General features: G+C 44.7%; 1 protein-coding gene across 5 annotated transcripts in view; it reads left to right on the top strand.

Moving 5' to 3' along the window:
• Window positions 1–21856, top strand: part of MIPEP (mitochondrial intermediate peptidase) — a 164773-nt gene that overhangs the window by 102521 nt on the left and 40396 nt on the right. Inside the window, exon 17 of one of the 5 annotated variants that reach the window (XR_005782262.1) lies at window positions 4291–4823. The exons of the other annotated variants lie outside the window; for them this stretch is intronic. The gene's annotated coding sequence lies outside the window, so the exon portion shown is untranslated. The remainder of the gene's footprint in view (window positions 1–4290; window positions 4824–21856) is intronic. 5 annotated transcript variants of the gene reach the window in all.

Genomic DNA, 21856 nt, shown 5'->3' with positions numbered 1-21856 from the left:
AAAAAAATACTACCTGAAAACAATAGAAGTAGAGCCCCTGAGTGGTTGAAAGTCCATCATTCTCTCTCCAGAGACTTCAACCTCATTTATTTAATAAAAATCTTCATTCCTCCTATTTAGTTTTTTTTTCTTCTTCTTCCTGGGGAAGCAGTTCTATTTCCTCCCTTTTCTTACGCACTAGCTCTTCTGCAAGTAGAAAAACAGTTCCAGAAAGCGAAGGTATTAGCCAGGTATCACACTAGTTTGGAGTATCTGTTGTTGCTAAGCAAATGTTAGATTAAACAAAACAATATTTATTTTTTGCTTATCTGGAATACAAAGACCATGTGGTGCGTATCTAAAAAAAAAACCTAAGTAGTTAATTGCATGTTAAATTCCTTTCCTCTTTGGCTGCATAAACAACTGAGAAAATATTTACCTTCTCTGTCATGCTAGATTTATTTACGACTTTGTAACTAAAACACAGAAGTGTTATAAATTGAAACTTTAATCTCATGATTGACTCATTTTCTAAAAATTTATAAGGTTTCAGTCTGTGGGACAGCTGCAACTCTAGATTTCACTGATTTAAAACACGGGGAAATTATAGGACTACCCGGGTTGTTTTTATAATAGAGCTCTTTGGGCCAAGTCACCGGCTTTCATTTTTGTCTTGGTTTTCACGAATAGAGCTATACTTCTTTTGTTTTTTTTAACCCCCTGCAAATTTACATGCGTTAGATATAATGAAATGAAAATCCAGGATATCAGGATCTTTTCCTATAGCAAGTAAACTGTATATTTTAAATGATGCACATGTGTCTTTTAGATTTTAGGCAGTTTACGTTTCAGGAAGTGGCTTCTCTGGTGATTCTCTAAGTAAATTATGTTCTCATCCATGGCAAATATGAGCTGTGAGCAGGACGCGGGGACCTCACTATTATTCATGGAATGACAGTACCCAGAGGGGCTTGCTACAATGTCTCTTTACCTCTGTGCCTTGTGACCAACAGAGAAGCCAAGGGCAACATTAGTAAGGTAAGGAAGGCTCCCCTTGAGTGATATTAATTTTACGTTTTAATTATATTTTGAGTAGGAGTATATGCACATGCCTGAAAACCGTAAGATGTAAAAACGTGAAAGGGTCCATGTGTAACGTCCCTCCTGTGCTCCCGTCCCCCTGGCCCTCTGCCTCTGTCCATAGGGGTCCCTGGTGTTCCTGTTGTCTCTCTCATACTGACCTGGAGTGCAAGTCGCTTCTGTGAGATATAAAGATACATCGAATCCGCAGTCTCGGTGACGACCTTCCCTCACCGCGTCTCCTGCCCTGTCTCCCAGATGGGTGGATGCTAGCCTGGGCAGTTACAGTTCTCTTAACGAGTGTCCCCTGACCGACTTTCCCTCTCTCAAATCCACACAGCTATCTGGGAGATCTTTTCTAAATGCACATTCGCTTATAACCCCCCTTCCCTTAAAACCCCTCAGTGCCTTCCACTGCTCTTGAGCCAAAGGCCGAAGACCTTGGCCGCCCACGGGTTCCCGCGGGGCCTGGTCAGCCCAGCCTTGTCCAGCTGAACACAGCCTCCTTTCTTTGGCTCCAGGTTCTTGGCACTCACTTCCCTCTGCCTGGAGCACGTTCTCCTGTCTTCTCGCTCTGCTCCGCTGGGAATGTCACTCCCCCAGAGCTCGCCGGTTCCTCTGTCGCACACCCTCACAGAACCCAGTTCTTTCCCTGCGTGTCGATCATCCCGGTTCCTGATTTCTCGAGGTCATTTGATTACTTTCTGTCTTCCCGAGGGGAGTGACATTCACATAGCAGCAGGGCCCATTTCTGATCCGTTCATTATTCCTTCAGGTCACTTGTGCATGGTAGTGCCCAACAAATGTTAATAGAAGGTGTTTTGTTTTGTTAGCGTCTTATTGAGGCGGAACTTACATGAGATACACAAATCTTAGTACACAGCTCCAGGAAATTTTACATCGGTGTATACCTGTCTAATTGCTACCCAGGTCAAGATATACACCGTTTTCAGCATCTGCTTTTAGGAGGCCCCTGCAACCTGCCAGTCAGTATTCCTTCAGTATACCTTCCCCACAAGGTAACCACCAGCTTTGCCTGTTTCGAACCTGAGCTAAGTACCACCGTGTGTTAGGTACTCTTTTGAGCGTAGCGTCTTCTATACGGCATCGTGTCTGTGAGATCCATGCATCTTGTTGCGTGGTTTAGTGACCTATTCTTTTCCATTGCTTTGAAGTATTCCATTTTTTTTTAAAAAACGTTTATTTTTGAGACAGAGACAGAGCATGAACGGGGGAGGGGCAGAGAGAGGGAGACACAGAATCTGAAACAGTCTCCAGGCTCTGAGCTGTCAGCACAGAGCCCGACGCGGGGCTCGAACTCACGGACTGCGAGATCGTGACCTGAGCTGAAGTCGGCCGCTTAACCGACTGAGCCACCCAGGTGCCCCGAAGTATTCCATTTTTAATATGCCACAGTGTACTAATGTGTTCCACTATTGACTGACATTTGAGTTATTTCCCTTCTGGGGTTATTGTGAATAAAGTTCCTGCGAATATTCACGTATATATCTTTTGATAGACGCAGGCATTCATGTCTGTTGAGTATGTAGCTAGGAGTAATTTGGGGTATACTTTAGCTTTACTGCAGCTCTCGCCAAACAGTTTTTCAAAATAATGCTCCGGGGTTTGCACACCAACAGGCAATGTTCGGATGCACCGTTTGTTCCACGTCCTGTCCAATACTTGATATTGTCAGTCCTTTTAATTTTAGCCACTTTGGGAGGATGGAGCCATATCACATTGTGGTTTTAATGTGTTCTCTTCTCATGACTAAGAACTCCGGGCACTTCTTCGTATGTTTACGGGCCGCTTGAATGTCCTCTTTGTGTAAGGATTTTGGCTCGGATGTGGATGAGTAGGAAGCCATCCGAAGGTTTCAGGTAGAGGTCAGATAGAATTTGGAGCATAAGAGAGGGAGAAGAGTCAAGAGTGATTGCGAGGGTTTTGGCCCAAGTGGCCAAAAGGAAAGCGTTGCCTTTAACGTGGAGAGGAGACTGTGGGAAGGCTAGGTCCTTGGGGCAATCAGGAAACCAGTTTTGGGAGTACTAAGTATGAGATGCCACTAGTCAAGCAAGAGAAGTTGTCACGTAGGCTGGTGGAGATACAAATCCAAAGTTCAGAGGAGCAGTCTGTGCTGGAGATAGGGATTTGCAGTAATCCACACGTAGATTATATCAAAGCCAACGGGCTGGGTGAGATCACCCTTAGGAGTGATGAGCCCTGGGCCGTCGTTTAAAGGGCTGGAAAATGAGGAAGGACCAACAAAGAAGGAGAGAGAGAAACCAATGAGTTAGGAGGGAAATGTAAGAGCACGCTGTCCTGGAAACCAGTGGTCTCATTTGGAATGTATGGCAGTTGGATGGGGTAAGCTCCAAACCAGTCGTACTGAAGAACCTGGGAGTTGATGAACGGGGGGAGTAGGAAATGTGACACGGGTTCACATTAGTTCGGAAACGGACAGGCAGCGTTGCTGTTTGTTTATTTGTTCCTGGGGCTCTGCGTGGGGGCGGGGCCGGGACGCCCATTCACTTTCGTACTGAAGCTAAGAAGCTTTCCAAACCTTGGAGTTGCGTTATAGGGACAGAAGAGGGAAGATTAAGTAATTTATCCAAGATGTTCCAAGCGAGAGTGGTGTACATGTTGCGTCACTTTACGCATATTTACTGTCGTGAAATAAATACCAGATGGAGCCAACACTTAAATAGAAAAAAATAAGCCATGATCTGCCTCCTTTTAGCTCCTCTTATCTTCTCTTCCGTTTAGAGAAGGAGAGTAGGTTAAAAAGAGATGGAAGAAATTACAAATGAAAGTACAGATGAGTGGATTTGACCACAAAAATTTTAATTTCTCTCAGGAAATATGAATAAAATTCACAGACACGCATACTGGTTTTCAAAAATTGCAACACTTAATGACAAATGGTTTATATTGTTGCTGCATAAAGAGCGCATACAGATACAGATAAAAAACGGGCAGAACGACAACAACAAAATCCCGACACTCCCCCCCAAAGGAAAATAGGCATAGAAGTCAGTCACAAAAGAAGACAACGCAAATAGTTGACATAGATCTACAAAAAATTGTTTGACTCTCTTGGCGCGCAAAAGTATGCAAATGGAAGTAACAGCAAAATGACACGTTCACTTATCATATGACTCCACATTCTATTAAAAGACAACGCTAGTGATTGTATTGATACGCCGATGTAGATATTTTTATTTTTGTTCCTAGGAGGAGGAATGGGTTTGGCAGGAGGGATCAAGAACATGGAAGTCTACAAAAGCCATTGATGTAGCACTGAGGAATTTATTCTGAAGATATACATAGAAAACCCAATAAAGCTGGAACACCTGATAATTAGCACATCTACAAGAAATTGGAGTCCAACATTGGAGGAAAGGTTAAGCAGACCGTATTGTACGCTGTGCTTGTCATTAGGCCTGCCCACTTAGCACTGCGCTATCTCTGACATGCGGTAGAATTGCACATCTTTTTGCTCTGTGCAGTTAGTTGTGGCCACGTGACTTGATCTGGCCAAAGAAATCGGGCAGAAGTGATGGGGCTCATTGCTGGGCTGCAGCAGTTAAGAGCCACTGCGCACTCGTCCACATTTCCTCCCTGTTGGCCCAGCGACCTTCCGGGTGGTGGAGACTCAGAAAGCCTGGGTGCCTAAGTGCTGCTGACGTGAGAGGAGTCCGCTCACCCGAGAGAGATGTGTCATCTGCTCAAGGAACAGATCTTTGCTGTTGGAAGCCACTGAGACAGTAGGATTCATGTTACTGTCATCGTCACTTAGTATATCCTGACTCATAGAGGCCACACGATGAAATAATATACAGCCGTTAACGTTCACAAAGAATTCTTAATATCAGATTAGTGAAAAGCATCTAATAAAATCATAGATAGTGTGATTTTTGTCTTTTGAAAACCGAAGGGAGCTTTCACATTAACAACTTTATCACAGTCACGGATTACAAGTGAGTGTCAATTTCCTTTTTGTATTTTTCATTCCGATTTTTCTTTAAGGAGCACAGACTCCTTGTAAAGTTGGAAGGGCAGACATGCACACACACAGACACACATAGCTTCAGTTGGCTTCCACTGACACAGGCATTCATTCAGTTCTTTCTGTGCCATTGAAGACATAAAGGCCATCGAAATGTCAGTGACCATGTGGCCCTTCCTTTCCTCAGAGCCCAGCTGAGATGAAGGAGCAGGGCTGAGCCTGGATTAGGTTCAGAAGAGAAGCTCCTTCTCCCCATGGCTTGAGTTCTGGATATAAAATTCACCACACCTGAGCCTGAATACTTTCCCTCCCTTCTTCGAGAGATCTTGGAGGTTGGGAATGCAGACTCTCTTGTCCCGGAAAAGGTACATTCTGAAAGAGATGACTTTCGAGGTGATGCCCAGCGTCTTCACAGCACCGAGCAGTTTTTCACTGCAGGGTACTGTGCGAAAGTACCATGGCAGAGAACGTAAAAGAGAGAGAAAGTGTGTTCTTCACCTGGACAAAAGTTACACGGACGTTAATAAATGGAAATGAATGGATTTCTTTGCAACCGAGTCCGTAATGTGATTCTCTTACTTTCCCAGATCACCTTGAAGTCCCAGGTGTCTTTACTAGGATTAAATTCAATCCTTGATAAAATGTAGTTTAGACTTGGCTCATTCTTGTTCATCATCTTCCAAGGGCCTTTCTTGCTGTGTGCCAGGCACAATGTGTCGATCCTACGTGCAGAGCAGACAGTAGGCTGGACTCCTATCTACGTGCCAAACTGAGGCCTCCCCCGCGCCCGCCCCTTGTGTTTTCCCAGGCTCCGTCTGGTATTCGCCCTTTCTCCTCTTGCTCTGAGACTGTGCCCCAGAACCCTAACTCCTATCCCTAGCTCTTGTTCAAGGTTCTGAACCCAGTTTTCAATATCGTAGAACTACAGTTAACTATGGATGCATATGTCTTGTCCATTTGACTATTGTAGCCTTAAAATAAATCCCTAAGGGTGAAATTGCGTAGCTAGAAGATACGTGTAGAGTTTATGTTCTGGTGCACGTCACAAAGTTAAAATCCAGATGGCTTTTCCTTGATGACCCCAGTTATGGATTTGATTTTAATTTTTGCCAATCTGATAGACCACACATACTTTAATTTATTTTTGCTTGCAATTCTTTTATTACTGGTGAAACCAACAGCTTCCCCTGTGGTGTCTTCCCATCCAGTAGGAATTGAATTTTGTCTATTTTTGTCATTTTCCCGTCTTTATGTTCATCTTTTTGTTCGTCGTTTTCATAGGGTCGTCAGCCTTTTAGTCTTTTTGTCATAATTTTGTCCTCCCATTTTGTTATTTATCTTTCAGCTTCTTTTATGATTTTTTTTTTAACACTTAGAAGGTTTTATGTTTGTTACTTAGCTTGATGGCAATAAATGTTGTTTTGAGTTAAATCTTTTAGACTTTTCTTTCAGTTTTTTGTCAGCCTTCAAGAGAGCCTTCTGGCCTAACTGCATTCAACTTTCTGTCCACATTTTCTTCTCGTACTCTTGTGGTTTTATTTTTCATGTTTCAATCTTTGACTGTGTTTAAGTTTGTGGCAGTGTTAAGGGATGAGATTGGAACCGGCTTTCGTTTCTCTAGTTGGTTTTTGAGTAACCCGTTTTTCCCTACTGACTTGAAAAGATGCCCTCTGTGAGATGCGAAGTTTTCCTGCACGACAAGGTTTGTTTCTAGGCTTTCCATTTCAGGGGTTCTTGCCCAGACTGGGTAATCATTTGTGGAAGTTTGGGTGTTTGTTGTTGGTTGCTTATTAATAGAGATGCCTTTGTTCCTCTATTTACGTCATCTACCTATTCCCGTCACCACGTTGCACATTTAGAACATTCTTGCTGGAAGTCCCTCCTGTATCTTACTACATGAATTCCTGTTTTAAGATTTTTTTTCTGTTGTGAATGGATATTATATATCCCCCAGCACCTTTTTCCAGCTAGTCTCCATTGGTACATAGAAGTTATTTATTTTCGTTTTTTACTTTTGTGGCTGACAGTCTTGATGAACAACTGACTGTTTTCAATACTTATTTACCAGGTTTCAGGGATTTTCCAGATATGTTTCTATATATGTTTATCTATCTACATCTATATAGCCATAGACAGATATACATATAGATACATATTTATATAGATACATATCCCACAGCACATGTAAGTAATATTTTTGCCGCCCCTTTCCAATTTTTATGCGTCCGTGTGTCCTTGACTGGTGCAGTGGCTGAACTTTCAAAATAATGCTAAATAATAATAGGGGAGTTGAGCATACTTGTTTGGTTTATGGTTTTAACGAAACGTTTTAGGTTTCACCTGTGATTTGAAAGAGGGCCAGAGCATGTGAGGGCCAGAGAAAAGAATACTCCAGGATAGTCACATCTTCAGATTACAAAGGTAGGAGTGAGAAGTGTCCGTGAGGAAGTAGGAAGTCCGCAGCTGAGGTTCTGTGTAGGGAAGGAGTCTGAGTGAAGGCGTCTCCCCCGTGGAGGGCCAGGTTGACTCTGCCTGGGAGATGGTGCAGGAATAAGGTGGGTGCGAGGCTTCAGGATCAGATGGCCTAGAGCCAGTCTTAAGCATCAGATCTTCATCTGTAAGATGGTGATATCGAACCCACTATGGTTATCATAAGAGTGAGAGAATATTTGTCAAAAGCACTTAGCCCAATGCCCGGCACATAGTAAATGCAAAACAGATGTTAAACATTATTAGTATTGTGAGTGTAGTAAGTGATCACTGAAACGGGACTTTTTTTCAAAATTAGGATGTAGTTGACACAGAATGTTACGTTAGTTTCGGGTGTACGACGACACAGTGATTCGACGCGTTTGTACGTGACCCTGTCCTCATCACAAGTGTAGCTCCTGTCACCATACGACACTACGAGAGTACCATCGACTGCGTTCCTTCGTTGGCTTTTTTATTCAAAAGGAGGGATTTAAATGGTCAAAAATGGCATTTGAGGAAGAAAATCACATCACTTGCATGTAGGATGGGTAATAGGAAAGGCAAATGAACCCATGAAAATAGATGGGAATCTCGTGTGTGGGCCACCTTCTTTTGCCGGTGACTTTTGAGGGTGATCCCTGTTCCCGAAAGACAGCCAGAGGCCCCCCGAGGTAAGGCGCGGCTGGCTGCTTGAGTAGCGCTCTGGTGGCTTTGTGCCCTTCTAGCTGTTCTCCATGCCCACATGTGGTTATTGACGTGTGAGAATAGCTTATCTCGGTGTCTTTTCCACCTCTTTATGTATTTAATAATGACAGAAGCGAGGACCCAGCTCGTTGCTCACTTTAATATGCAGTATTTTCAGATCCTTAACTTACTGATGGTGTAGTCATTCTTTTTACACGTGTATATTTTTATGTGTCTCGGGGAGGCTTTGAAATACTTGCTGATTTATGGAGAGTGAAAACTCAACCAAACTTTCTCGGCACACTTAGGAAAACCCAGACTCTTAAAAGCTAAAATCAAACAATATTTGAGATGATTTATACAATTTCAGCAATAACTTTTTTCCACTTAAGCCCAAGTACAGTCTAAACAACCCTTCCCCACTGCTAAGTCCTTTAAACGAGAGCAGTGGAGGTCTATAAATCAAACGGTAGTTTACATTTGTTTCACAACCACTTTTGGCAACCTGTTTTCCCTCTTAAAACTTAGTATATTCTCCAAAATGTTCAGCCAGTCCTATATTGAGGTTAAATTAAAGTGAACAAAGAAATGTACAAAAAGATTTTGGAGAATAATAGATGGCCACAGTTTTAGAAAGGCACAGTATTGAAAATGAGTAGAGTAATGCTAGACGCTGCCGAGCTGGCTCGTTTTAAATAAGAGAATTCAGCCGTGAGCGGGTTTGTCTCCATCGTGAGGAATCAGCACAGTCACCGTGGTGGAGTTATCTCAGATTAGTCTGCTGGCACCGATCCTAAGAATCCACAGGGCGCTTTAATCCTAATTATGTTTAATAACCTCTTATTTTGAATTAAAACTTCATAATATTCATTCCACATATTCGTGAGTGGCAAACATAGTTCTCATGTGCCCTGCAGCCAGCTTCCCCAGGGACGGTATCCCCCATAACCAGAGTGCACACGGTTGGATCCAAGAAACGAGCACAGACACCGTGCTGTTTATTCCGTGTCGTGAATTCCTTCGACATCCTGTATTTGCTCGTGATGAGTACCTCTGAAGCTTATTGTCTTTTCTTTCTCAGGGTGGGACATCTCAGAGTGGTTAGCTAAAAGCAGTTCGTAATTTTAATCTACAGCCTACGACTCCTTTTGTTCTGTGTAGATGATAAGCAGAGTTCACGAGCTCTGTGAACACAGGACCGGCAGAAGCAGAGTCAGTAGAGACTGGCACATCATTTGAGAGCCTGCGTCCTGATTATACATAATGTTAGAAAACACATCAAAGTGCTAAGTGCAGAGAGGCACAGAGGTGATTTATCTCTTCATAAACTACTTCCCTGCAGGTAAAATCTAGCACAGGCTGTGAAAGCACCCATCTTAAGCTTTCTCATCTGCTGGCGTATCCTTGGCTTCTCTCTCTACGTAGAGTAGTGCTGGTTTCCTTACCGGCGTCCTTGAACCATTAACGTATTGACTTTCAAGCATTTCGACCAAGCCCACAGGAAGGAATGCGTTGTATTATGATGATGATACAAATAGACGTATGTACGTTTAGGGGTGTGTGTGTGTAAAAGTGAAGCAAAGTACCACGGACTAAAAGTTATCCTAACTATGTGCATGGTGGTCCAGTATTTTCTGTTCTGCATTTTCATTTTTTAAATACTGGTCACAACCTACTCTGTTGGTTTCACAAACCACTAGTAGATAAGGGCCCCACAGTTTGAGAAACACCACGTTCATTTATCCTGCCCCCTCCCCTTTTCTGCCTCTTCCACCCTCCTTTTCCAAATCAACCATAAAACCTTTCTTAGAAACAGAGATTCTGCAACTAAATTACTGAGAAATAAAACTACAGCTCCTATTTAATCCCAACAGTATCATCTGTCCTCACGGGGGTTAATTCATTTGACAGACATCGTCTTTGGGGAAGAAGGGTATGTATAAATAAGCTAGTGTGAAAAGTGATGCATTGTGGTGCTGTGAGAACTCCGTTACAGACACAGAGGTGTTTAATCGTGCCTCCTGGCGTCAGAAATGGCATTTTATCTCTGCTTAGTTCACTCCAAGTCAGGTTTTACCTCAGGTTCAGGCAGTGTAGCGGGGAGGGAGAGGGGGACAGGGGAAGTATGATGGGGACAGGGGATGGTGAGGGAATACGCTTGTCTCGGGTTGCCTGACGACAGGCATGGGAGGTATGGGAGCAGGGGCTGGGGGCTGGGCGTTGAAAATGAAACTAGGATCAAACAACTAAGGAGTCCTGTGTGTCTGCACAGAGGCTTATCCATGATCCTGGAGGGAAAGGGGAGATCCTGGAGGTTTGAAGTTTGTGAGCAGAGTAGTGACACAGGCAGGGATCAGCTATAGGGGAGAGTGAAGGTTTCAGTATCGAGCGTGGGTTGGAGGGCAGAAACATTGAAGGCAGGGGTAGTAATAGATGTGAACAAATACAAAAAATATCGTGGATTTTACCAGATAAGATACTGAAAAACATGCATTTTTATTTGTAAAAATGATCTCCTTGATCATTTTGCTAACATTTCACTCTCTCCTGCCTCAGCAGTGCATTCACAGATCTTTTCATTAATATCTTTTACCCAGCATCTTAGTTGTTTCATTTGGGACCGTTACTTGAAGTATCAAACTGAAGCCCCTCTGTCCGGCTTCTCCCTTCCTTCCTTCCTTCAGTTATTCCTATTCAGTGTTTGCTCTGTGTTCCATTCTGGGAGATTACTTTGCAGCTTTTTTTCCTTGCTACCTTTTTCACTACTGTTATTTTAGTGTTAGCTTTGTTTTTTGCTTTTCACAATTAGGGTTTTATTCCCAGTAGCTGCTGCTGCTTTTTCATAGCACCTTGATCTTGTTTAACGAATGTGATTCTTTTCGTCAGTGTACGTATATGTGTATGTACACACACACGCACATAGCTCCTGCCTTAAAGGTCTTACAGTCTAGGCAGAAGATGATAAAGGTCTAAATCCAGGCATTGATGTTAGGCATCTGCATAAGGGAAGAAATACAAGAAATCTATTGGGATACAAATTTTCAGGACCTGAGGGTATATCGAAGATAACTGGAGATGAGGAATCACGAGGCAGAGCTGATCCTCAACCAGAACAAAAGCGTCTAGGAAAAACCCACAGTTCACAGTCAGTGCTGAAAGTCTGAAAGCTTTCTCCTAAGACAGGAACAGGACAGTATTGGCTGCCATCACCACGTCTATTGAATATTATTCTAGAGGTTTTGGCCAGAGCAGTTAGGCAAGAAGAAGGAATAAAAGAAAGGCATTCAGGCTGGAAAGGAGGAAATAAAATTACTTCTGTCGCAAATGACATGAGCTTGTATATAGAAAATCCCAAGGAATCCATAAAAAACTATTCGAGCGAATAAACAGGTTCAACAAGGTTGCAGGATAGAAGAGTAATAATGAAACTCAACTGTATTTCTATACTCTAGCAACAGACAGTCCAAAATTAAATGAAGAAAAGAATTCCATTTGTAATAGCATCAAAAAGAATGAAGAACTCAGGAGTGAACTTAACAAAAATGTTCAACATTTGTGTACTGTAAACCGTAAAACATTATTGAAAGAAGTTAAAGAAGCCCTAAAGAAATGGAAAGACGTCTCCCATTCATGGACTGGAAGACTCGTCATGAACGCAGTAATCCCCAAATTGATCTACAGATTCAAAACAATCATGAAATCTCAACTGCCTCTTTTTTTTGGGGGGGGGGGGGCCCCAAAAACAAAAAGCTGGTAAAAAAAAAAAAAAAAAAAATCATACTGAAATGCAGAGGATCCAGAAGAGCCGAAACGATCTTGAAAAAGAAGAGAAAAGTCAGAGGGCTCACCCTCCCCAGTTTCCAAACTTGCTACAAAATCTACAGTCATCAAGGCTGTAGAATTCCGGGAGTGACCTCGCCCGACCAGCCACGTAAGAGACAAATCTCAGCAATTAGATAGCTGCCCACAAACACAAACGGACCTGGGAAAGGCTTGGAGTCCACCTCAGAATGTTTGGCAACGCAGTGGAACAAAAGAGCCCTGAGAAGAATCGCCTCCGAAGAGAAGGAAGACGGCTTGGCTTTGCGGGCATCGCTCAGCGCCCGCAGGGAGCTCCCCAGCCACACGCAAGAACCAAGAGCTGCGTGAACGGCCCGCTTCCTGCGCCTCGCGGGGCACCACACGAAGGCCACGTGTCAGGTGCGCCCCACCTGCGCTGGCAAAACCGAGGCGTGTAGAAACAGCAAGTCCCGAGGAAGGACAACGGGCTACCGACAGCAGCCAGGCGGTCGGAGCGATGGTGGGTAACCGTGACCTTCCCTGCAGACAGATCCAGCATATTCTGCCACCAAGACAGGGCCCAGACGTGGGCCCCCTGCAGATGTCCCCAGCGTTTGCCCCACGGGTGTTCGTGTCTGTGGACACCAGCCGCCCGAATCTCCCCGCTCCCTTCCCTCTCCGCCTGGAGCCCTAGAACTCCACCAGCCTGGGCCTCGGAGGCTACGTGAGGGCAGCACGCCAGCCCCGACCCTCGCCGCCGACCTCCACGGCTGTGTGCGGCACTCGTCGCCAGCCTCCGCCGTGCGCACCTGCCTGGGGTGAGACATCCAGGCCTCCGCAGCTACCGCAGGCCTAGACCGGGCCCTGTCTTTTGTCACCGGCCTCACGATCGTGCTCACCTGCAGGTCGCCGCCCCTGCAGGGCCGCCAGCTGCGTGCCCCGGGCCCCCGTGACCAGCCTCCACTGCGGTGCACGTGCCCGCGAAGAGACCGGCCGGCCAGGGGCGGCATGCCAGCGGCCAGGGCCCCCACAGCTGCCCGTGAGCCCAGAGCCGGCCCCGACCCTTCTGCCTGCCCTGCCGCCTGCTGCTGCGCGTGTCCGCGTCCGGCCCTCGCGACCACACTGGCACCTGCGGCTTCTCCCTGTGACCCGGAGTTCACGCCACCGGGTCGGGCCACTGCTGCCGCTGGCTTGGGTCGGGCCACCACTGCCTAGCCAGAGTGGATCTGGAAGCACCACTGAGGGCCCCCGCAGCCACCTCAGACCCTCCCGCCTCCCACCCTGCCACACCTGGTGGACCGCCTCAGTCAGGACTGGCGCCTCTCCAAAGTGACCTCCGCCCTGGGGAGGGGGAGCCCTCCCCCCAGCCTGCCCACCGGCACAGCCACAGCCGTTGCGGCCGGGCCTCTCAGCCGGCTGCACCGGGGGCTGGCCCCTCTTGCCAGCGTGCCCACAGCAGCTGTGGCCGGGGCTCTGAGCCAGCCTTGCTGGGGGCCAGCCCAGCCCACCAGTGCTCCTTCCGGAACCATGGCCTGTCGTTGCCAACAGATGGGCTGGGGTAGAACCGGAACAAATAATCCCATTAATTTGTATGAAACCACAAAAGACCCTGGACGGCCAGAGCAGTCTTGAGAAAGAAGAACAGAGCTAGAGGTATCAGCTTCCAGACTTCAAGCTACAAAACCATGGCGATCAAATGGTTGGTACTGGTCCCGAAAAAAGACACAAAGATCAATGGATCAGAACACATAGAATATATGGCCATGTAACCTATGATGAAAAAAGAATACACAATGGGAAAAAGACAATCTTCAGTAAATGGTGTTGGAAAAACTGGACCACTTTTTTTTAAGTTTATTTATTTATTTTGAGAGAGAGAGAGAGAGAGTGAGTGAGTGAGTGAGTGTTCATGGGGCAGAGAGAGCAGGAGAGAGAGAATCCCAAGTAGGCTTCGTGCTGTCAGTGCAGAACCCTACATGCGGCTCGATCTCACGAAGCAAGAGATCATGACCTGAGCTGAAATGAAGAGTCGGCTGCTTAACCCAGAGCCACCCAGGCGCCCCTGGACCACTTTCTTATACACACAAATGAACTGAAAATGGATCGAAGGCCTAAATGTAAGACCTAAAACTCCTAAAGAAAACATATACCCGAAGCTCTTGGACATCGCCCTTAGCAATATTTGTCTGGATTTGTTTCCTCAAGCAAGGGAAACAAATATAAGAATAAACAATCGGGACCACATCAAATTGGAAAGTTTTTGCACCGCAAAGGAGACCATCAACAGAATGAAGTCAACCTGCTGAATGGGAGAAGACATTCGCAAATGATGTATCTGATAAGCGGTCAATCTCCAGAATATATAAAGAATTTATATATATGTCAACACCAAAAAAGCAAAGAATCCAATGAAAAATGGGCAGAGGAGGACCTGAATAGACATTGTTCCAAAGAAGACATGCGAATGCCAACAAACACATGAAAAGGTGCTCACTATCGCTCATCATCAGGGAAAATGCAAATCGAACCCACAAGAAGATACCACCTCCTACCAGTCAGAATGGCTAGTGTCAAAAAAACAGTAACAAGTGTTGGGGAGGATGTGGAGAAGAGGGAGCTCTCGTGCATTTCTGGTGGGAACATAAGTTGGTACAGCCTCTGTGGAAAACAACCAACCAAGCAAACAAACAAACAAAAGGAAACAGACTCATAAATACAGAGATCAAAGCCGGTGGTTGCTAGAAGGGTGAGGGACGGGAGGAATGAGTGAAATAGATGATACAAACTTCCAGTCATAAAGTAAGTCAAGGGGATGAAAAATACAGCACAGGGAATATAGGCAATAATGTTATAATATTTTATGGTGACAGATGATAACTATACGTAGCTTGGTGAGGATTCTGTAGTTGAATCCCTATATTGCAAACCTGAGATTAATATGATACTGCACGTCAACTTTAGTTCAATTAAAAATAAAGAATATCAATCCTTCTCACTCTTCAAAGAAACAGAAGAGGAGGGAACACTTCCAAACTCCAGACTCTTTAAGGCCAGCATTACCCTGACAACAGAGCCAGACAGGGACACCACAAGGAAAGAAGATTACACGCCATTATGCCTGATGAACATTGATGCAAAAGTCCTCAGTAAAATAACATTAAGAATAATAATAATTCAGCAAACTGAATTCAACAGTACATTCAAAGGGTCATAACACCATAGTCAAATGGGATTTATTCCAGGATGCAAGCATGGTTTGACATCCCCAAATCAAGTAGTGTAACAAATCACATTAACAAGAGGAAGGATGAAAATCATGTGATTATTTCAACAGATGCAGAAAAAGTATTTCACGAAATTCAATATCCTTTGATGGTAAGAACTCTCAATAAATTGAGTATAAAGGCGTATAGAGGAAATGCAGCTCAACATAATAAAAGCCATGTATGACAGACCCACAGCTAATGTCATACTTGATGAAAAACTGAAAGCTTTTTCTCTAAGCTCAGGAGCAAGATGAGATACCCCACTCCCACCACATTTATTCAACATACTAGAAGTCCTCGCCGGTCTTTAGACTACGAAAAGTTAGACTGACCAATGACTTCAGTAAAGTTGCAGGATACAAAAATCAATATACAAAAATCTATTACATTTCTATATACTAATAGTGAACTAAAAGAAATTAATAAAATAATCCCATTTCCAGTTGCATCAAAAAGAATAAAATACCTAGGAATAAGTTTAGCCAAGGAGGTGAAAGATCTATATACTGAAAACTACAAAACCTTGATGAACGGAATTGAAGAAGGCACAAAAAAAAAAAAAAATGGAAAAGATACACCATATGAATGGATTAGAAGAATTAATATCATTAAAATGTCTATAAATACCCAAGGCCATGTACAGATTTAATGTAATTCCTGTGAAAATTCCAATGGCCCAAATAGTCAAAAGTTCTTCCTGAGAAAGAACAAAGCCAGAGGCATCACATGTCTTGGTTTCAAACTATACTACAAAGCTGTAGTAATCAGGGCACCTGTGTGGCTCAGTTGATTGAGTGTCCAACTCTTGATTTTGGCTCAGGTCTTGATCTCACGGTGAGAACAAGCCCCGTGTCGGGCTTCATGCTGAGCATGGACGATGTTTAAGTTTCTCTCTCTCCCTCTGCCTCTCCTCTGCTCACAGTCGCTCTTTCTCTTTCTCTAAACAAACAAACAAACAAACAAACAAAAAAGCTGTAGTAATCAGAACAGTATGGTACAGGCATAACAGCAAACACATAGACCAACGGAACAGAATTGATCCCAGAAATAAACCTCCACATATATGGTCAACAAATATTTGACAAGGGAGTCAATAATGAGGAAAGAATAAGTGATATTGGAAAGGCTGGATAGCCACATGCAGAAGAGTTAAATTGGACCGTCCTCTTAGAGCACTCACAGAAATTAACCTGAAATGGATTAAAGACGTAAACATCGGAACTGAAATCATAAAACTCCTAGAAGAAAACAGGATAAAGCTCCTTGACACTGGTCTTGGCAACAATTTTTTTATTTGACACCAAAAGCACAAACAACAAAAGCAAAAAGTAGTAAGTGAGAATACATTAATCTAAAAAGCTTCTGCACCGTGAGGAGACCATCAACAAAATGAAAAGGTAACCTACAGAACGGGAGAAAATATTTGTAAATCATATATCTGATAAGGGGTTAATATCCAAAATATATAAAGAACTCCTATAACTCAATAGAAAGACCATGTTATTAAAAGATGGGCAGAGGATCTTGGGGTGCCGGGGTGGCTCGGTCGGTTGGGTGTCCGACTTCGGCTCAGGTCATGATCTCACAGTTCATGGCTTCGAGCCCTGCATCGGGCTCTGTGCTGATGGCTCAGAGCCTGGAGCCCACTTCAGATTCTGTCTCCCTCTCTCTCTGCCCCTTCCCAGCTCGCACTCTGTCTCTCTCTCTGTCTCTCAAAAATAAACATTAAAAAAAATTTTTTTTTCATAAATAAAAGATGGGCAGAGGATCTGAATAGACTTTTTTCAAAGAAGACATATAAATGGCCCACAGGTACACGAAAAGTTGTTTGGTATCAGTAATTATCAGGGAAACGCAAATCAAAACCACAAGGAGATACCGCCTCACACCTGTCAGAGTGGCTATCAACCAAAAGACAAGAGACAACAAATGCCCAACATCATTGGTCCTTAGGAAAATGCAAATCAAAACCACAAGGAGATACTCTTTACTCACACTGTGATGGATATAATAAAGGAGATAGGCAATGATAAGTATTACCAAGGATGTAGAGACACTGGGACTTTGCACACTTCTGGTGGGAATATAAAATGGTACGACACTTTGAAAAACAGTTTGGCCGTTCCCGAAAGAGTTAAACAGAGTTACCATGTAACTGAGCAATGCCACTCTTAGTTAGACACTCAATAGTACTGGAAACACGTCCACACAAAAATTGGTAGGCAGATATTAACAGCAGCATTATTCACGATAGCTACAAGTGGAAACAACCCAGGTGTCCTTTAGTTGACATTTGCGTGAATGGATAAACAAGAATTGTATATCCATACCATGAAATACCCGGCCATAAAAAGGAATTAAGCACTGACGCATGCTACAACATGAATAACTTAAAAAAAAAAAAAAGTTTATTTATTTATTTTGAGAGAGACAGAGAACACGCGCAGGTGAGGGGCAGAGACACAGGGAGAGAGAGAATCCCAAGCAGCTCCAGAGCCTGACGCAGGGCTCGACCTTATGAACCGTGAGATCATGACGTGAGCCACAGTCAAGAGTCGGAGGCTCAACCGACAGCCACCCAGGCGCTCCCCAACATGAATAACTCTTGAAAACATTATGCCACGTGAAGAAGCCAAGCACAAACACTATCTATTGTATGATTCCATATATATGAAGTGTCCAGAACAGCCTCGTCCATAGGTACGGAAAGTAGGTTGGTGGGGCGCATGGCTGGCTCAGTTGGTGGAGTAGCTTTTGATCTCAGGGTTGTAAGTTCGAGCCCCATGTTGGGTGTAGAGATTACTTAAAATAAAATCTTAAAAAAAAAAAAGTAGATTGGTGGTTATCAGGGGCTCGGGGGGAGGAGAGAAATGCAGAGTGACTGCTGAGGGGTAAGGGGTTTCTCTTGGGGATGATAAAAATATTCTGGAATTAGTGGTGATAGTTGCACAGCTTTGAATATACTCAAGATCACTGGACTGTACACTTCAAAAGGATGAATTTTATGGTGTGTGAATTTTACCTGAATTAAAAAAAAAATTTTTTTTTAACGTTTATTCATTTTTGAGACAGAGAGAGACAGAGCATGAACGGGGGAGGGTCAGAGAGAGGGAGACACAGAATCCGAAGCAGGCTCCAGGCTCCAAGCTGTCAGCACACAGCCCAACGTGGGGCTCGAACTCACAGGCTGTGAGATCATGACCTGAGCTGAAGTCGGAGGCTCAATCGACTGAGCCACTCGGGTGCCCCAATATATTTTTAATAGTTTTAACCCAGTTTACATATTTCTAAGCAATAGCCCTGGAGTCTTTTAGCATCTGAATTAGAGGGTAGATAGAAATAAATCAGACACTCAAGTTATTTGTATGTTTTAACCTATATGTTTGTTTTTGTTTGTTTTTTTTTTAAAATGTTTTTATTTATTTTTGAGACAGCATGAACGGGGGAGGGGCGGAGAGAGAGGGAGACACAGAATCTGAAACAAGCTCCAGGCTCCGAGCTGTCAGCACAGAGCCTGACGCGGGGCTCGAACTCATGGAGTGTGAGATCATGACCCGAGCCGAAGTCGGACGCCCAACCGACTGAGCCACCCAGGCGCCCCAAATTTTACCTGAATTTTTAAGAGAAGAGTGGGTGTTGGCATCATGCAGCCTTGGAGCAGGGAAGGGCTGCGAAGGTCACACCAGATGGGTTCTAGTCCTTTCAGGGAAGGAGGAGACTGAACTGGCCAGCTTGCCTCCAACACATGTTCTGGCTATTGTTATATGGAGTAAGGGTTAACTTAGTAACGTGTAGATTTGGAAGGAAATAGAAGGCCATCAGTTCATTTCAGCCTTAAGCTGTCACTTCGGGCCGGCCCTTTTGTTTTTTTTTTTTATTTTTAAAAAAAAATTTTTTTTTTCAACGTTTATTTATTTTTGGGACAGAGAGAGACAGAGCATGAACGGGCGAGGGGCAGAGAGAGAGGGAGACACAGAATCGGAAACAGGCTCCAGGCTCTGAGCCATCAGCCCAGAGCCCGACGCGGGGCTCGAACTCACGGACCGCGAGATCGTGACCTGGCTGAAGTCGGACGCTCAACCGACTGCGCCACCCAGGCGCCCCCGGGCCGGCCCTTTTGAAGATTACACCTTGAACTTTCAACCTTGGGAGATGTGAGAAGAGGAAAGTCAGTACATAACTCCTGTTATTATAGCATTATAAGATAATGCTAGTTCATGCTATTTTTATACGAAGTTATAATAATACTTAGGTGCTGCTTTTTTACAGTGACTACAACTTTTAATCAACGGTTACCCGATTCTTTGTATCGAACCCTTTTTCTGAACTACAGTGATATGTACTGTTTGTCATTACCCAAGTTTTCCATATGTTTCAGCCATAACTCTGGCAGTTCCTTTTTTGTAAGAAATTGCTAAAAGCTGTTACGCCAGGAATTTTGGAAATTCCTGAGACGAGATCATCAGAGAGGATTGACGGCGTGTCGACAGAAAGCAGGCAGCCCTCGCAATTTCAGCGGATCCGCCACGTTTTATTTCTGTCAGTTATTCTGAACAAAACACAGGTAGTAACACGACCCTGCCATAGACCTACTATCCCAGGCCCTGGGCTACACTTCCGAACATGCCGTCACTTCGTGAACTGCTGGGGTGCCTTCACGGTATCTGCACAGGGGGTGCGGGAGGTGGCCACCGTGTGTTCCTGGAGGTGCAGGTGTTCACCAACTGTGTTAACTCACTTTCACCTTACCGGGAGCATGGCCCTCAGTAAGACACATTTCCTCATTGAACGTGTCTAGCTGTGTGCATCTTAGGCAGCATAAAGTTCATAGGATGCCCTTTTCTCATGTGATCTGTAGGGATCTTCCGCCATGTGAATTAGAAGATATGTTTGGAAGGCCACAGGTACTCAAATCAAGGAAGCCGAGTAAATATCACTTGAAGTTCTTAGGTAAGGGCTAATAGGTAAATGCCAGTGAAATGAAGATGATATTGTGCGGACGGAAGACTTCACAGATTTCAGGGATGAAGTATTAGGTCTTGGGGCACATTACCTGCATAAGGGTCCTGAATTCTTCAGTGTGAACTATATCCATTGGTTCAATCCTATGAGAAGTTAATAAAGGCTAGTGACAGTCTTTTTTTTTTTTTTTTGGTGGCAATCTTAATTGTGTTTTATCACTCCAGAAATTCAGAGGGGTGTGTGTGTAATCAGTAAATGATTTTTTACCCGTTTGTTGACATTGTTACGACTTTGGTGTTTATTGAAACTAGTTAATTATAGAAAGAGAATTTAGACTTACTGATGTTAATTGTGTCTAAATTACAGTAGCTTGATTCTAGTTTCCCTACTCTTTTTCTCGTCTTTTTGTGAATATTTTTCGAGGACACTGTGCTAGGCACAAGATGCAAAGAGGTCCATGGTATTCTCCCTGCTTGCAAAGGCCTGTATTAGTTGCTGACAGACGGAGTCATCCATGAAGGCCAGCACCAGACTTTGTCCTTACTTTCTCTCATCTAACCCACACAGCAATCCCATGAGGCAGATGTGATCACGGTCATGTGCTCAAGATGCAGCTTTAGGGAGGTCATAGCATCTGGCGATAACCATACGGCTGGTCGGTGCCTGGCCTGGAGTCACATGGCCCTTGTCACATTGTAATCATTCCCATGACACTATTTAGTGTCTGTCTCTCCAGTAGGCTGTGTGGCCCGGGGGGCCGTGTCCACAAATGCTCCCCTTCATAGCAGTCCCTGGCATACCGTGAGCGTTCGGGGAACCTTGAAAAGATAGGTGATTTTCCAGCCTGTGTGCTTAACTGTTGGGTGTTGTGCCCTGGGTGAGGAGGAGAGGAATGTGGGCGTCTGTAAGGAGTGATGCGGACCCTTGCTCCTAGCACAGATCCCAAGGGCTCTGGGGATTCAGGGAGGGAAACACACACAGCCTCTCCAGGTTTCTCTATGAAGACTTTAAAAGCACAATAAAAACTCTTTTGTACCTGGGATAATACTTTGAAAATATTAAACACATGTGTTTTCACCTTTCCCCTCCATAAACCGTTCTCCCCTTTGCAGTTCCTGGTGCCAGTGGCAGTCCTCCCAGGTGCTGCCCAGTGAAGTGAAGGAGGACAGGGCCAGGTGTGGTTGTGGTGCGGGGGTAAAGTGGCCCTGTGGCCGAGCCCTTGGGTCCAACCTCACGGAGATCCGCCGCCCCAGAAGGCACCGGGGTGAGGCTGAGGCGTCAGGCAGGGGGGAACCGGGCCCCGACCACGTGCGAGGGCGTGTCGCGGAAGGTCAAGCAAAGACCTCCATGTTGGGCGAGCGGGCCCCTCTGGCCATGAGGGCCCAGAGCTACCAGGGGCAGGAGGGCAGCAGTACGACCGAGGAGTGGCCTTCGTTGCCAGCCTCCTGATTGTGCCCACGATCAGCACTGAGTGACAAATGTCCCTTTTTCAACCTCAGAAAAGCCCTGGGCAGCGAAAGATCATTTGCACAGAAACTGAAGAGAAGTGCGGGCCTTGAGCCGTACGCATATCTCTGGGGAAAGTATCTGAGGCAAGCGGAAGAGCCAGGGCAAAGACTTGCAGGAG

Source organism: Herpailurus yagouaroundi, unplaced genomic scaffold (assembly GCF_014898765.1).
Source record: "Herpailurus yagouaroundi ecotype Mexico unplaced genomic scaffold, PumYag 197, whole genome shotgun sequence".
Taxonomy (NCBI): Eukaryota; Metazoa; Chordata; class Mammalia; order Carnivora; family Felidae; genus Herpailurus; species Herpailurus yagouaroundi.
Note: the sequence above shows the minus strand (reverse complement) of the source record. Positions and strands in the feature narration are given on the sequence as shown.